This window comes from Carya illinoinensis, chromosome 15 (assembly GCF_018687715.1).
Source record: "Carya illinoinensis cultivar Pawnee chromosome 15, C.illinoinensisPawnee_v1, whole genome shotgun sequence".
Classification (NCBI taxonomy): Eukaryota; Viridiplantae; Streptophyta; class Magnoliopsida; order Fagales; family Juglandaceae; genus Carya; species Carya illinoinensis.
The window spans coordinates 29,379,933-29,398,676 of NC_056766.1; the positions used below are offsets into that span (position 1 = coordinate 29,379,933).

Consider the following 18,744-nt stretch of genomic DNA (forward strand, 5'->3'; position numbering starts at 1 on the left):
GAATAATATCACGAGATCTAGCACGGCGCATCCAACGTCAAAAACACACCTGTAGAACAAATTAAAACAAAATTCTAAATTAAAACCAAGATTACTTTGTATCGATATTGACAAAAAAAAGAATAAGAATAAACTAATCCCCGGCAACGGCGCCAAAAACTTGACCGGTGCAAAACTGCAAGTGCACAGTATCGTAGTTTTATAGTAAAGTAATAAGAAGAGTATCGTCCTCAGGGATTGGTACCTTACTCTTGCCAAATACCAAAATTATGCTAATCTCAATTTTATCTAGAGGAATCGCTAAGGTTTTTGTAGTAGCAAATAAAACTAGATCAACTCAAGAGAAGTAAGCAAAGAAAGTAAAACTGATGTTTGAAGATCAAATTCAATAGGGAAGAAAACTTCTAGGAAATCGATTTCACCATAATTCTTCACTATGCTTTTCTCATCCAGCTAATTTAACTTAAACCTCTTTTGTCTATTAGCAAATCTCTAATTCATCCAAAAGCCTCTTTCGATAGTCAATTGGAAGTGATTCTAGTTTATCAATTCACACAAGAGTATGCAAATTAAATAATCAAGAACGCAATAAGACCAATGATTTAATTACTACACAGGTTCATACAAGTCTTTCGAGCTCTATACTTACCTATGCTGAAATATCCAAGATCTACCCTATGATTCCCTCTTTCGATAGCAAATCACAAGATTAATAATCATCTAATCAATGGCCAGTTAATTAGAAGCATTAAACTCAGAATAAATCAGATAAACAAAGAGAGAATTTGCATTAAATTAGCATGGACAAACAAGCATAGTTCGGAATTAGGTTACATCGTTTTCCTAGAAAGAAGAAAATTTAGCTCATGCTAGAATTGGAATTCAACATAAACGAATTCACCATAATTGTTCTGAGAAGATGGGAAGAAGAAAATAAACACTGAAAAATCCTCCTTGCAGCCTCAACTGGTCGTCAAAAGCTCAAGGGAACGATTCAACGCCTTTCTCCCGTCCGTGCTCGTGTATGAATCCAACGTACGTGCAATAAATTGGAATTCCGTCTCCAAAACAGATGAATTGAATCCCTCTAACTGTGTTTTTCTCTCCCAAGAAGTGTTCTCCAGTCAAAACTCGCGGCTCTAGAGTGAAGAATGGCCTTTTATATGGTCCCACGTCGGAAAACCTAAAATCTGTCAAAATACGATGTTCGCTCGAGCGGGGTGTCGAGCGCGCGTCGAGCGTTCGACTCTGCCTGATTTCGCTCGAGCGTCCTATCGAGCGCACATCGAGCGTTCGACTCTGCCTGATTTCGCTCGAGCGGCCAATGTCTCCGCTCGAGCGATCTTCGTTTTTCAGCAACCTGCTCGAGCTCCCTGTCGAGCGGCAGTCGAGCGTTTGAATCTGCCTGAATTCGCTCGAGCGGCCAAAAGCCTCCGCTCGAGCGAACTTGTAAAATCTGCAATACGAAATTTTGCAAGCCATCAGTCATACGCAGCAACAATCCCTAGCTACCGACATCCTCTACGCCATGCAAAAGTCTGTCACCTCCACCCTCTTGGTTTCTCCCTTTCCCTTTCCTGATTTCTCTGATTTCTCTCAACTACAACCTCACCACGAGTAATCGCCAATCAATGTTCACGATCAACACCACCACTTCACGCTGTCCAAGAAAATAGGCCCCACACGGAAGCTCCCAGCTCCTCTGTGCTCAATGGCCCTCTGCATGACAACAACTACAAAGAGCAGCATAAGGCAGCAATGACAAAAAAATCATCTATGGCAAGCCCTATTAGAGGAACGATAAGTTTCAGAAGAATTCCTTCATTGATGAATTTGTACATAGTTGAGTGTATTTATACATGATCCAAAAGAATTAAAAAATAAAATTATGTTTGTTACAAATAACCAACTAATAACAAATTCCTCTGCTGTTACTTACTAGAATTTATATTTTGCTGTAGTGTGGTACTCTGCTGTTGTAAATCACGATGGCTCTGTACCTAACTTCCATTGCTTGCTGCAATGTCATGCACGGTGCCCTCCTTCTGTTTGTGAAAAGGTAGTATAGAATCTTCTATTCCAACAAGCCCCACGATTGGCTAACTCACCACTAGCACTGTTCTATGCCAAATATAGAGCTCGGGTGCCTCCATCATCCGCAAATGTTACCTGCATGTCGTAAGTGGCTCTCATACTAACCTTGGAATATATGTCGTTGGAATTGTGAATTTTGAACTTGTGTTGTCATGTAACTTGTGAAAGGTGCTCTGTTGTTGAAATTTTTAGATTGTGAATGGTGTAGTTGTGATGTGGTTAGATGCCATGTGAAGTGTAAAGATTGTAGAGATTGAGAAATTGTAAAGCTGATGATTGTATAGATCTGAGAATTTGTGGGACCATTTGTGTATGTTGGTTTGTTGTATATTAGGTTTTAACTTCCATTTTTGTACATCAAACTATTTGAAGTTAGTGTGTACTCGAGAGCCATCTTTTCAAGTTTAAACCGACATGAACATCCATAGATTACACCAAACTAGAAAAATTTACAATGGCGAACCGACAACCTCTTTCACCTCTTCCTTATCTCCTCAACACAATCCTCTTGTAGCTATTGTATTTGCCTCATTCTAGACCATCTTAAGAGGTTGCTCAGCCAACCTATCAACCCCTGCAACTCATGACAGCAAAAGAAATTACAAGCAATAGCTATATAACAAATTCAAAGCAGCTAAAAGCATTTTGGTTTTCCTCTTAGTCCAACAACTTCAGCTTTCCTTTCTTTTCTCATTTCTATCCTTGGCCACCAATCTCAAAATTATTTTAGGATTCCTTCGGAGAGGTTTCAGCAACAATTTGACAACAATTGTGCAACACAAAATCTATAATTTCAACCCTCTCTCCTTCTATTTTTTCCTTGATTACAGCCCTCCTTTCTCTCATTTCTACCTTTCACCGCCACCATCAAACCCTTGTCTAGTTCTTCAAGGTATCATGGAATGTCAACACCTCAACAATTGCAAAACAAAAATAGAAGAACCTCAAACTAGTTTAGTAATTATTGAACTTAATCAATTTATTTTCAAATCGAGCCTATCCTTTCAGTTTCACACCAAGTTTTAGATCTCTATAAGAGCACTCGCATTGGTGTATGCAAACACCAATGCAAACCAACTTTTACCTAATAAGTCCATTGGTTTATGCAAACGCATTTTTTTCATAATAGGCTACAGTAATTCTGCATGTTTGAAGAAAAACTATTCACCGTCCATACATTATTTTATTACTTATTTCTCTCTCATCACACTCACCATCCATATATTTGTTGATGTTCACTTTTAAGACAACACAATTTGTGTATATTTGCAGATCTTATGTAGTGGGTTTTAATTTCAAAATATGTAAAAATAATAATAATAATTATAGGGAAAATAATAATAATAATAATAAATAATATTTTATAATTATTTTTCCTCAAAAATGCATAAGCCAATGTGGGATTTTTTCTTGAATGTCAAAGACAATATCCAAAATATGTGATTTTGCATATTCTTATCTCATTTTCTAAAACTATTTTTTAAAGCCCTACCACAAGGACAATTGTTACATTCAAAGTGCATGTCGTGATTTCATATTTATTTTATTATAAAATTAATTTTAAAAAAGGAATTCATTTAAAGTTTAAAATTTCAAATTACTAATCAAAATTTATTATTTTTTTCTTATATTTACTAGCTAGTGATCCATGATTTACTAGCTTTAGAGTTTCCATTTAATGAAGGCATATAACATATTAGGAATCGATGTGGATGGTGCTTTCTAACACTAGCTAATGAGGCATACCGATTTTACATTTTATATAACTAATTAAATATTTCTCATGATGAACTGATTTATTGAAAAAAGTTTGATCCATATATAAGAAAAATATTAAAAATATAATATAAATAATTAAATCCATTTGAGACCACAAAAAAAAACCCCATATTTATTTTAAATTGTCACAAAAAATATTTTTTGATGCAATTTTTCTCCACCATTCAAAGGGAATTGAACTTTTGGAAGGAAAGAATTTCGTCCCTAACACCGGCTCAATCAAAATAAATATTATTCGAACATAATGTAGAAGTTTGAACGGTACATACCATATCATCCAAACGCTTAATTTACAATTGAATCAAGCTTTATTGCGTTCAAATGGTATTGCCAAATCGTTCAAGCACTTAATGTTATAACATTCAAAACCTTCTTCGCTAGAACTACCAATTTACGCTTTAACCTTTATGTTTAATTTGCATATGAATGGATGTAAGTTCTTCGGACGGTTTCTACATTAAATGTTCGAATAAAAAGATGCATTGTCTGTCTTCAGCAAAATTAAACACCCTAACCTTGAATTCTTTCTTCAATAAAGGTTGTTTTTTAATTTATAGTTTCCACAAAAATTAACAAATACAAACAAATAATATGGACCAACACTCCAAAAAATTAAAATTAAAAAAAACCTCTAGATATGATTTTCTCCAGAGAATGAGGAGGCTCCTTCTCCATCTCCTTCCCTCCTTTCTCCTTTCTCCTTTCTCTTCTTTCTTCTTCCTCTCTTTCCCTCATTTCTTAGTTTATTTTCTTTCTTCAAGACCGAAAAAGTCAAATCTATAATTTTTCAACAATTCTTGAGAGACACACGTAACACAATAAGACTCTTAGACCACATATCATTTGAATGATAGTGGCAGTTTTGCAGAAATCACCGCACGTAGAATATGGTTGTTGCTCTTTAACTTAATAAATAAAGTAGACAAAAGAAAAACTATTCAAATTAGATTCATTATGAAGGATATAATATAAATAATTAAACATATTTTTTCTTATTAGCTTAAACTTTCGGAATAATTTGTGATTTCATATTCTACAAAAAAATTGTTTATTTGTGACTAGCTATTTCCTACAAAATTGATTATTTCCTACAAAAGTAAGGTAGTTTTTGTCACTAATAGTCATTCTCATCACAAATAATCGGTTATAAATACTCAGAAATATATATGATATCAAAGCGAAGGTGTTCAGTTCAAATGTTGACTCTAAACTCTATTAATTAAATTCTTAATTTCAAGTGAACTCACTTATTGAACACAATCTTACCCATACACAAACATAAGTGTTAAACATATAATATAAATAATTAAATATATACCTTCACATTAGTTTATGCAAAAGCAGTTGAAAAGAAAAGTTTTCAGGTGGTTTAGACGGAATGATCTCAAAGGTGTAGACTATAGTGGTCTTGGTTTCGCTGGAAGGAAAGGAAAGCATTGAGAGCATTCACATCAAATTAGCTAAAAAATTGGCCAAATTTGACTAGTGATGATCACTGTTTTGACTTTGGCTAACTTATATACCTTACTTCACATTGGAGTAGCTTCTTTTTGCATTATACTATTAAAATACTACTTATTTTTCTTTTATGATTTTTTTTTATCTTTGCCAACAAGTGTCAAGAGCAAGCCGAGAACCAGAGTTCTTCAATCCTTTCACCATTCACTTCCTACTCAGGAAAATAAAAAATGAAGAAGAATTCAACAATTGAAAAAGAAGTAGCCAATTGCTGGGTTTATTTTGTTGGCAACAACGGAGCCAAGTGAAGGTTGGGAAAAAAAGAAAGGAGATGAAGATAAAGATTTTGGGGGGGGGGGGGGGGGGGCAATGGGCTCTCCGTCTATGTGATGAGGGTGAAACAGAGAAGAAAAAAAGGGAGAGAAGACACTGGAGATGAAATGGGTGAGAAAAATATATAAGGGGCTTTGCATAAGGGGAGGAGAAACTGTCATAAAAAGAAAGAAGGGGAAGGGGATGAAGAATGGATCTGCGCGTATATGAGAGAGAAGAATACAAAGCGTTGGCTTTGCACTCCAAGTCTTTAGCCCTATAACATACGTAGTAATCATCAGTCAAGATCGTCCAAAGTTCGGTAATAAAATGTGATTTGTGTGAACATGAATAGGGACAATAATGCATCGTGTTTTCATTAGACTAAGATAAATGCAAAACTTTTATACAAAAATTAAAATTAGTCGCATATTTGCGTGATGCATGAAAAAAATTAAAATTACTTAGCCAAAAATAATTAAATATATCTATTTCCATCTATTACACTCGTCCTTGTTATGGGATTTTAAGAAATAGTTTTAAAAAATGAGACCAGAATTAATGAATTTATTAAAAATTTTCCTTTCCTCCCTAACATAAAAAAAATCTATAGTTAAAAATTGAAACATGCCTTGTAAATTTAAAAGAGAGTTCGCAATAGAATTTCTTAAATTAAATTAGAAAATTCATTTTACAAAATATGAATTCATAACTTACATAAAACATTTTCTTCATTTAAAAATATTACAATGTGGGGTTATTTTAAAAAGTTTTCCTTCCTCATAAAACATTTCTCACACCTTGTACATTTCTTTATAAAGAGAAACCATTTCATAACATATTAACTGTTATCACTTTGTATTAGCCAGTACTCACTCTTAGGCCCCGTATGTTGGGGTTAGCAATCTTCTGGACCAAGATTCTGCCTATGGCCACAAGTTGGGAATTCTCTTTCAATCAAGGGGTGGCACTGGATGCACTACCGATACTACTTATCCAGCATTGCAATTTGCCAAGTCATTGGTACTGTGATCAACCGCTCATTTTCCTTTCAGGTTCGTCATGACTAAACGTTTTAAAACTCGAATCTTTGTTTTTCAATTTAGTAGATGGTTTTTAAATGAGCCAAGTATTTAAAATATTCCAAAGATTTTAAATGTACAAAATTATTTTTAATGCAGTATTTTTAGTATTATTGAACCAAACCTAATTTTTAAGTTAGGCTATTTAACTTTTGCAAAGATCTAAAATAATATAGTTTTGTAAATCTATATTAAGTAATTGATTTTATTTCCATTATAAATATTTGCTAAAATTCATCATTTTATTATATGATGAAAAATATTATTTTTGGGATCAATAAAACAATTTGGATTTTAAACTTAGTCCCATGCCATTTCCTATTTTCATTTCTCTACATATCTTCTTTAGTTTCTTTTCTTTCTTCCACGATTTATCTCAACCATTGGATTTGCAAATCAATCCCACGTGTGTGGCCAAGATTCATTTGCCCCTTAAGTTTCTCTCCTCAAGTGCATTTTAGACTACACAAATGCTTAGGAATTTCGGTTAACACATTTAGCTTTAGCAAGGATTGTTCGGCTTGCATCATTATACTTTCATATCGATCTTTTTCCTTTTTTGAGATTTCAGTCTCGATGTAATCATTATATGTCCTACAGATTCTTCCCTTGATACAGAAGTACAAAGTTGTACATCTAAATAGAACTGATGCTCGACTTGCCAATAATGGCCAACCTTTGGAAATTCAGAAGCTGCGCTGTAGAGTAAATTTTAGTGCTCTGAGATTCACTTCTGATAAGCCACGATGGTCAGCAATTCCCCGTAGGCCAAATCCCAAATACTAGGATAACGTTGGACGTATCAAGCTATGCGGCATGCAGATAGGAAGGTGGGATGTAGTGGAAGAAGTTATGGGCAAGTGAAGAATGAGGAGTACACTTGATGGACTAGGTCGTGGCTTAACTTGCAGAAGTGGAATGGATAGTTGAGAGTTTTATGTGTTTTACGTTACTTTTATTTCCGTTAGTTTTATTCTGTTTTTATGTATTTGCATGCTCTGTTTTATGCTCTGTTTTACGTGCGTTGTAGATCAGTTATTAGTCAGCAAGTTTCCCTTTTATTTCGGTTTGAAGTGTACGCGGTTCTGGTATTTAAGCAGCCAAGAATTATTAATGATTATTATGCAAGTTTAATCAAATCTGCGGTTCATTCTCTCCCGAAGAGAAAACATATTATCTTAGCACATTTATTCTCTAAGTTTGGGTCCTATCATTGGCCTTAGAGCCAGGTCATTATGGGAACCAATAAAGAACGTATTGAGCATCTGGAGGCGGGGCTTGGTGAAGTTCAAGATGGGCTACACCGGATGGAGCTCGACATGGCTGACAGACTGCAGCATTTAGAAGAAACTCTTAATCGTCTCTCTGATGTATTGCTCACAAATCAGGAGCCTCCACAGCATGGTAACCACTACTGTGAAGGCCACGATGGGGGATGGCACATTGTCTCTTCCAAAACGACAAAACTGGAGTTTCCTCGATTCTCTGGAGATGACCCGACGGAGTGGTTCAATCGTGTGAACCAATTTTTTGAATTTCAGAATACTCCCAAAGCCCAGAAAGTGGCTTTGGCCTCCTACCACTTAGAAGGAGAGGCCAACCAGTGGTGGCAGTGGATCCGCAGGACTTCCCAAGAAGAAGGACGAGTTCTCTCATGGACAGATTTTGAAAAGGAATTATGGGCGCACTTTGGGCATTCAAATTGCGAAGATTTTGACGAATCTCTTTCACGAATCAGGCAGACTGGCTCCTTGTGTGAATACCAATGGGAATTTAAACAATTAGGCAATCGGGTCAGAGGCTGGATGCAAAAGGCTCTTGTGGGAACATTCATGGGTGGTTTAAGGACGGAGATCTTGGACGGGCTCCGCATGTTTAAACCGCAAACATTAGATGCTATCCGCTTAGCGCGAGAGTTCTTACAACCACCCCCACTTGCACGAGCTTCTCTAGCTCTTCCACCAGCAGCTTGTGTAGCTCCCGCAGCACCTGCTAATCCGATCAAGCGATTATCATGGGAGGAAATGCAAAGGAGGAGAGCACAAGGCCTCTGTTTCCATTGCAATTATCATACAGCCGGGCATAGATGCCAAAGACCCCAGTTGTTACTCTTGGAGGGACATGCGGGTAACGTGGTATGTGAGGACATCCCTAATCAACGGACATTGGAGGCTGACCGAGGTGGTGGGGAAGTGGAATAAATTTTAGTGTAATGGAAGCATCTTCTAGCTGAGGAGGCAACATGGGATCCAAAAAAAAAAAAAAAAGAAGCTACGGGAAATGTTTCCTAATATGGACCTTGAGGACAAGGATCCACTTGATGGGGGAGGTAGTGATAAGCCACGATGGTCAGCAAGGCCCTGTAGGCCAAATCCCAAATACTGGGATAACGTTGGACGTAACAAGCTATGCGACATGCAAATAGGGAGGTGGGACGTAGTGGAAGAAGTTATGGGCACGTGAAGAATGAGGAGTACACTGGATGGACTGGGTCATGGCTTAACGTGCAAAAGTAGAATGGATAGTTGAGAGTTTTACGTGTTTTACGTTACTTTTATTTCCGTTAGTTTTATTCTATTTTTATGTATTTGCATGCTCTATTTTATGCTCTGTTTTACGTGCATTGTAGTTCAGTTATTAGTCAGCAAGTTTCCCTTTTATTTTAGTTTGAAGTGTACGTGGTTATGCTATTTAAGCAGCCAAGAATTATTAATGATTATTATGCAAGTTTATTCAAATCTGTGCTTCATTCTCACCCGAAGAGAAAACATATTATCTTAGCACTTTTATTCTCTAAGTTTGGGTCCTATCAACTTCTCAGATAGAGGAATTTGGTAGATGGGTTATCAAGCTTTTAAGACAAAATGGTCATTTCCTAATACTTCATCTTAGATATGAAATGGACATATTGGAGGAGGTGGAGGAGTTGACAAGAATGAGGTGAGCCATGTGTATTTGCTTAACAAGCTACTGCACCAGGCATTCTGAACTCCCAAAATTAATTTCATGTTGCATATTTTCACAGGTATGCTTATCCCTGGTGGAAAGAGAAAATAATTAATTCTGAATTGCAAAGGAAAGATGGTTTATGCCCCTTGACACCTAAGGAAACTACTCTGGCTCTAAGGGCGCTGTAAATTGATCCTAGTTTCCAGATTTATATCGTAGCTGGTGAAATATATGGTGGAGAAAGAAGAATGGCAAGTCTTGCAAAGGCTTACCCAAAGTTGGTGAGTAGATAATGCTGAAGCAAAATCCTTGACTTTTGATACTTAGTTTTTCTTTTCTTTACTAAGCCCCTCTGGATTTTTAATACTGGAGAGTGATATTTTTGTTCCTACATATGATGGACGAACATGTACATAAAAAAAAAATATAAATAATTAAACATATTTCTTCTCATTAGCTTAAATTTTTGGAATAATTTATGATTTCATATTCTACAAGAAAACTGCTTATTTGTGACCAGTTATTTTCAATAAAATTGACTATTTCCTAGTAAAATAAGTCTGTTTTCATCACTAATAATCATTATCATAATAAATAATCCGTTACAAATATTCAGAAATATATATGATATCAAAGAGGAGGTCTTGAGTTCAAATGCTGACTGTAAACTCTATCAATTTAATTATTAACTTCAAGTGATGGAGTCACTTATTGAACAGAATCTTACCCATATGCAAAAGGAAGTACTAAACATATAATATAAATAATTAAATATATACCTTCACATTAGTATTTTATTTTATTTTTATAGGAAAACATACTTCATTTATCAATAGAAAAGCTTATATAGTACTTGAATAAACCCAAAGGAGATTAGAGATTACATTAGGGTATGCATCCCACCATAAACTAATATCCTGCACACTTAAACCAAACTTGGAAAGTGAATGTATTGCTCCATTACAGCTTCTGTTGACATGTTGCACAGCACAAGAATGAAACCGTGCCATCAAGTCCCTAGCCTCCCTAACAACATTTCCAATTGCAGCCTTTGAAGACCCTTGTCTATTGAATTCTTTAACAACCAACAAAGAGTCACTTTCAATCACAAGATGATGAATCCCAAGATGAATACAGAGCTGAAGCCCTCGGAGAATAGCTAATCCCTCAACCTCCACAGTAGTGCAAAAATCTGGTATAGTAGGGGTAGAAGAACACTGTTATTGACACCGCACGATGTCACTGAGTCATTACAATGAGTGTCTTGCTTTTGCTGGTGGTCTTAAAGAATATATATCTTCCCTTTTAAGAGCTTAAGTACCTCAATTTGAGTTTTAATCAAATATCTGAATGGGTTCAAAGTGAAGGCTTGCATATATCATAAACAGAGTGGTCACTAAGCATTATTTTTCACTTTTTTATTTTCCCTTAACTCTACAATATAGCAGTTTATACTTGTCCAAGGTATAGTCTTGCTTTTGCAATATATTGCTTAGAAGTAATCGTTAAGATAAATATAAATAATTAAATATATATATATATATATATATATTCTCATCTATTACACCGGTCTTTTTGATGAGATTTTAAAAAATAGTTTTAAAAAATGAGACAGGAATTATTGAATTTATAAAAAAAATTTCCTTTCCTCTCCATCATATAGAAGATCTATAGTTAAAGATGTAAACGTGCCTTGTAAAATTAAAAGAGAGCTTCCAACGGAATTCCTTAATTTAAATTAGAAAGTTCGTTTTACAAAATATGAATTCATATATTATATAAAACGTTTTCTTTCTTCAAAAATATTACAAGGTATGGTTTTTCCTTAAAAAGTTTTCTTTTCTCATAAAACATTTCCCACATCCTATACATTTCTTCATAAAGAGAAGCCATTTTGTAATATCCAATTAACTGTTATCACTTTTTATTGGCTGGTATACACTCTTACGCCCTGTATGTTGCGGTTACCAGTCTTTTGGACCAAGATTCAGCTTGTGGACACAAGTTGGGAATCTCCTTTCAGTCAAAGAGCAATACTGAGTGCACTACCAGTACTTATACGGCATTGCAATCTGCCTAGTTCATTGGCAGCATTGCAATCTGCCTAATTCATTGGCACTATGATCAAATGCTCATTTTCCTTTCAGGTTGGTCATGAGCCTAGTCTAAACGTTTTGAAACTCGAATCTTTGTTTCTAAATTTAGTAGATGATTTTTAAATGAGCTAAGTATTTAAAAGATTCCAAAGATTTTAAATGTCAAAAATTATTTTAAATGCAATATTTTTAATGTTATTGGACCAAACCTAATTTTTAAGTTAACCTCTTTAACTTTTGGAAAACTAGAAAATAATATAGTTTTGTAAATCTATATTATGTAATTGATTTTATTTCCCATAAATATTTGTTAAGGGAGCGAATCCAGGAGCTAGTCAAGAACACCCTATGTCAAGAGCTGAAACTTCTAAAAGTCAATATTGCTTCAGGTGATGATATTCCTATTTGGAGAGCTGAACAAAATGGTAAATTCTCAACATCGTTAGCTTGGCAAGTCACTTGTGAAAAAAATGTAAAAGTTTCGTGAGCTAAATGGATCTAGCATAGTTTACTTCCTAGTAAGATTTCTAATTTCATGTGGAAATGTATGTATAAAAGCTTACCATTTGACCAGAATATTATGAAGCTGAATATACCTTTGGCCTCTAAGTGTGAATACTATAAAATGTCTACGTGCGAATCCTTGGATCATTCGCTTCTTTTGAGAGAATTTCCCAACTCTGTTTGGGGTTTTTTTTAGTCAACCTTGGGGCTAAATTTTCGGCCAAATCATACATGGGATGGCAAACAGTTCTTCTACACTCAGTCGCGAAATGTAAGCGTGGTGCAGTCGGCTGACGTGGCGTCAGGCCACGTCAGCCAGAAAAAAAAAAAAAAAAAAAAAAAAAAAAAAAAAAAAAAGGGGGGGGGGGGGGGGACAGAAACGAAGTAAAATTCGAGAAAACCATTAAAACCTTTTCCCGCTTCTGGTGTGCGACGGAGAACGAAGAGAAGGTGTGAAGCTCTCATTTAGTCGGCCGATTGTTCAGTCCTTTTCGTGGGTGCAGATCGTGTGTCGCTGGGTTGGGCATCTGGGTTGGACATCTGGTTTGGGTGGGTTAGCTTCAGGCCGGTGTGCGTTGGGTGGGCTGAGTTTGGGTCAGATCCGTGGGCCATCACGTCGGGTCAGATTCGTGGGCCAGTATTTCGGGTCAGCGACGTGGGTTGGCATTTCGTGGGTGGGTCTGCGTTAAGTGGGTCGGACCGTGTTTCGTGGGTCATCTTCGCACTTCACCGTCACGGCCAGGTCCTGGTTCCACCATCGATCTATCTGATTTCCTTCAATATATAGTGTTATTTGCATGATATAAAATTTGATATATATGTGTGGGCTTCGTTGCATTTGCATGAACATGGTAATATTTAGACGTGGCTCTGTTTTGTGGCATTTGCATGAACATGTTTCCAGTGAGAATGTTCTTTGTTTGAAAATGTATGAAAATAGTTGTGGTAGGTTTTTGGTCTGGTATATTTCGTTTAACAAGCCGATGCTAACTAAGGTTATAGAGACTTTGAGAAGAAAAGGAAACAAAAACATGAGCTCACTTGGGAGTGTTTACAAAGATATTAATAACACCACAAGTGGTATGGTGTTACTGCAAGTTCAATGCGTTATTATAGCACTGATTGAATGGCAGTCTTATATTAATTTAGTTGATAAAATAAATCTAACCCAATAGGCTGGAATGAAGGTACATAGTATTGTTCCTGAACAAATCCAAATTTATTTATTTTTAATTATGCTGACTGAATAAAAATAAAACCAATGAAGAGCATCTAAAATTAGAAACTTTTATTATCATATATTGCTGCTAAATTTGGTCAATCAACTTGATTCCTTATTTCTCAATTTGGTAAATGAGAAATTGTTTTAGTTGCACTATATAGAAGAGTGAGGGGACTATGTCTTGGTCAGTGAGATGATTGGAAGATTTAATGTTTCCAGTGCAAAAGATTGTATACTAGTGTATTATTTTTAACCCTAACATAATATATAGTGCTTAAATGGGACGAGATAAATGCACTAATTGCATAATGCTTATGGTTGATTGGAGTTTAAATCCGTTCCATAAGTCTACTGAAATTGAGATGCAACCAAATATTATTATATAATGACCATGCAAATGTTCCCGGCAGTATGAGTATACTAAGAATCTGGCTCAAAGTTCATATTTACCTTTTTGAGATAGGTTTTTATGATGATAATTGTTGGCATTTGTGTTTCACACATAAGGGGAATACCATGACTAATAGCTTGAAAATTGAGTATTTGATGTATTGTTGTTTGTTGCTAATATTTTTTTCCAGAAAAATTGAAAAATAAAATAAAATCTTGGCTTCCAACATTCAAGTTTTAACTCAAATGAGAAAAGGTGTGGAAATTGATTAGTATATACTGTTATCATTTTATTGCACTTCAACTACCTCAGTGAGATTTAAGCTATAAAATTAACAAATAAACAGGTTAATGAACCAAGCTAGCATACTTTATTTGATGAAATCCCAATATTGTTATAAATGGAAACCAGATTTTTTGTTCCCTTTATTAATAGCAATAAAAATAAATGGAAACCTAAAACAACATTGATTATTTAGTTCTTGCAGTTTAGGTTTAAATGAGATACCTTATATTATTTATTTATTTTTCTTAAAGGGCAGCAAAACGCAAGTGTTCCATTTCAACCTGGGATGGAACCGGCAAGGCCATTTTTCACTACTAGCTCTGCGACCAGCGAAAGATTTGGTGAAGAAATTAGACCCGATTGTGATGAAACTGAAGCAGCATGTACTGCCGATATTGTTGATGAAGAATATCGCCCAGATAGAGCAGATGATTTTGTAACTCAACCTGTTTCTCCCGGTACACCACATGTAGTCACATAGTCGGAGGGTGGTGATGATATCATTGAGGAGCCGAAGTCAGGGATGGAGTTCAATACGTTTGAAGATCTGTTGGTCTATTATAAACAGTATGCAAAAAGTAGTGGGTTTGGGGTGATGACACAAAGGAGTGAGAGGGCTGATGATCAAAGTGTCAGATATGTCACCCTTGGTTGTGCACGTGGAGGGAAGGCCCGGATTAAGAGTTCCAATCCGGCGAACCCACGTTCGACGGGCAAGACTGACTGTAAGGCCCGGATTAATGCACTAAGAATTGAGGGAAAGATGCGGTTGACAACAGTGAATAACGCACATAATCATGTAATCAGCCCACAGAAATCCCGCTTCTTTCGATGTAATCGAGAAGTTAGTGAGACCGTTAAAAGAGTCCTAGACACAAATGACTTAGCTGGCATCCGAATGAACAAGAGTTACGGATCTCTTGTGGTTGGCGCAGGTGGCTTTGAGAATCTCCCATTTTTAGAGAAGGATTGTCGCAATTACATCGAGAAAGCCCGACATCTGCGACTTGGTGCAGGTGGAGCTGGAGCACTTCATGATTATTTTATGAGGATGCAGTTTAAGAATAACGGCTTTTTTGCGTTGATGGATTTAGACGATGACGGGCGGTTAAAAAATGTTTTTTGGGCCGATCCACGTAGTCGGGCAGCCTATAAGTATTTTGGTGATGTCGTGACATTCGACACCACATATCTGACTAATAGGTATGGGATGCCCTTTGCACCATTTGTTGGTGTAAACCATCACGGGCAGTCGATTCTGTTGGGAGCTGGATTGATTTCCAGTGAGGACACGGCGACATTTACATGGCTGTTCCAAACCTGGTTGCAGTGTATGGATGGAATAGCTCCGAAGGCTATTATTACTGATCAAGACAGAGCAATGAAAAATGCCATTGCTATTGTCTTTCCTGAAGCGCGACATAGATTTTGCCTATGGCATATACTTAAGAAAGTCCCCGAGAAGCTTGGATCATATGCGACATATCGACTTGGGTTGAAAACAGAGCTGATGAAATGTGTGTACGACACACAGACGATTGAGGAGTTTGAAAATTGTTGGGCTGGGTTTATTAATACATACGACCTACATGATAATGCATGGTTGACAAGTTTATACATTGAGCGTGAGCATTGGGTACCGGTTTTCCTGAAAGAGCACTTTTGGGCTGGAATGAGTACAACCCAGCGCAGCGAGAGTATGAATGCGTTTTTTGACGGTTATGTCCATTCAAAGACAAACTTGAAAGAGTTTGTAGACCAGTTTGACAATGCATTGAAGAAAAAGATTGAAAATGAAAATCAGGCGGAATTCCAATCATTCAGCGGCACCATTCCCTGCGTATCAAGATCTCCAATTGAAAAGAAATTTCAAGAGCTGTACACCAACAATAAATTTAAGGAAGTCCAACAGCAAGTAATCGGTCTGATTGATTTGGAAATATCTCTACAGGCATCTGATGGTGTAAATAGGAGGTACTTGGTAGAAGATGAAGTCCGTATTCAGGAGTTCACAAAACAGGTTACATATTCAGTGGAGTTTACTGTGGATGACTGTAATGCCAAGTGTTCATGTGGGTTATTTCAGATGAGAGGGATACTGTGTAGGCATATTTTGGCTGCATTCAAAGCTAATGGTATAAAGTCATTGCCAAACCAGTACATTTTAGATCGATGGAGGAAGGACATCAAGAGGAGATACACTTTGATCCGAAGTAGCTACGATGCAGGGGATCAGATTGCAAACGGTAATAGACACACAATCCTGTTGAATTTGTGTTATGAGATGATAGATTATGCGGTGGATTCAGATGAGCAATTTGAAGATGCAAAGAAAAGGATTGAGGAGATGACTGTTACATATCGTCAGAACCAGCGCCCCTTATCTAGTACACAAACAGGTTCGAGCTCGACGTACCTTTTCACTTGTGGATTTTCTCGAGTGAAAAATCTGCGTTTTTTGGTCACAATTTGTATAATTATTCATTTTTGTACTATTTAACATCTCCTTACCATAAACAGGTTTGGTATCTGGATGTACGACAAGTCAGACTGCAGTTGGTGGGTCCCAACAAGTTAAGAGTCCACTTAATGTCAGAGGGAAAGGAAGACCCCCATCTCTTAGAAGAGCATCTAGGATGGAGATAGACATGAGGAAGCTTAAAGCCAAACAGAAGAAAACGCAAGTTGGAGGAAAGCGCAAACAGGTGCGTCGATTTGACCTATTTGGGGTGCAACAATAAATCGTAATAACTTTTTGAGTTAGGGTTTCAGGTTCAGAAATGGCTTTATTTGTAAACTTTTATTCATGTCGATGTTTTTTTTATTATTTGTTAGCGAGATGAGAGGGATACGGGATCCATGGGCACGCCCATGACTTTGTTTGATGAGAGGGATACAGCACCCATGCTCACTCGAAGGAATTTATTTGGGCCATCAGAAGTAGACCTCACCCATCCTGTTCAACTGCAGGTAGTAGAACATAGTGCACTTTTTGGCTACTAGTTTAATGCTTTATTAAAAGTATGAATCGTGATTAGAAAGTTTATGGTGGATACAGCAAGTTCTAGATCATTCTGTGGAGTTTAACAGTATTGGAACCATGCAACCTCATCCCATACTTTCCAGTCAAGAAACTGTAAGCTTTGTGGATTTTTTTAATTTACATATCACTTGTAATATTTCCGCGAGATTTAATTTCGCTAACTTTTGTTGATCAGATATTTTTTGATTGGATGGACCACAACCGGAGCTCTTTGGGTGGAGATGGGTCACAAGAGTTTGACTAAACTCTTTCATGATGTGAGGCCAGGATTTTCTGTACATAATGTAATTATGTATGTGGATATCAAAGTTGGATTTTTTGGTGTATTTTTGTGTGGCAAGGAGTAGGTGATTTGCCAAAATCACCTACTCAAATTTGTGTTATTTGATGTGATGGAAACAGTGGGTATAAACTCCAATTTTAATTATGTCAATATTACAGGTCATGAAGAAATTCAGTGGATTATTTAGATGAGGTTATCTCAATTTTGACTAATATGTACTGAAGAGTTTGTATCAAAAAGCTGTGATACAAACTGTGAATGACCCTTATGTGGTCATGCAGAAATTCCGTTTAACAAAAAAGCTGTGAATGACCCTTATTATTTGGTGCAGTAGTCGTGGTTGTTGGGCAGGTGCAGTAATCGTGCTTGAAAATCTGCGTATATGTTGATGCAGATGTGAATGGTAATATTTTGGTGAAAACAGAGTTTGTTTCAACATATGACTTTTGATGGTGCGCTGTTGTATACACGGTTAGGCCCGAATGCCATGATTGCCAAAACTGGGATCATTTGAATGGCAACGACACCACATATCTTGGTCATTTTAAGACTCCTACTACTATGGAGATACCAGAAATTGAAATCAATTTGAAATGCCAAAGATGTTTTACAATCTTCTAAACTGCTCAGTCCAAAAACAAACATAATAAACATCTGGATCACCTCCATTACTTAGTCATAAATCACTTGCAGTTACAACCCAAATGGTCACAGGTTCAGTACACCTCACTACAACATTGATGTGAGGCCATAATGACCAACACGTTAATACATCAAAATTACCAATATTCCAGAAGTGTGAATGTTCTCCAAACAATCTTGGAGATCAACAGTACATAAAATGAGATACTAGTGGTTAAACAAATATTCAGTGGAGCTACATCAGTCGTAGCATTGGCCGAGATTCATACACAGACACTGGATACATCAAAATTACACCACAAACTATTACTAAAAAAAACCAAGTCAGGATTAATACATTGAAGACTCCCTTGTACTTCTTCTCCAATGCATTGAATTTGACTTGCTCGATGCGTAGCCGCTCATTAAGTACTCTGTCGTGCCTCCGTTCAGCTAACTCCAGCGTCATTTTACAGCAACTGTTCTGCTCACTTTGAATATCAATCCACTCAAAAAAGTCACATTGTTTTTTCATCTTATAGTTTGGACAGTTGAAAAATCTTCTACCAAAAGAGTTCGCTTTTCCAGAAATCCTTAACTTCGCTTGGGAGCCACAATAGCAAAG

General features: G+C 36.5%; 1 protein-coding gene across 1 annotated transcript in view; it reads right to left on the reverse strand.

The window, feature by feature from the left end:
- The window catches only part of LOC122295985 (receptor-like protein 15), a 72,471-nt gene that overhangs the window by 31,575 nt on the left and 22,152 nt on the right, over positions 1-18,744 (reverse strand). The gene's annotated exons all lie outside the window — the stretch shown is intronic.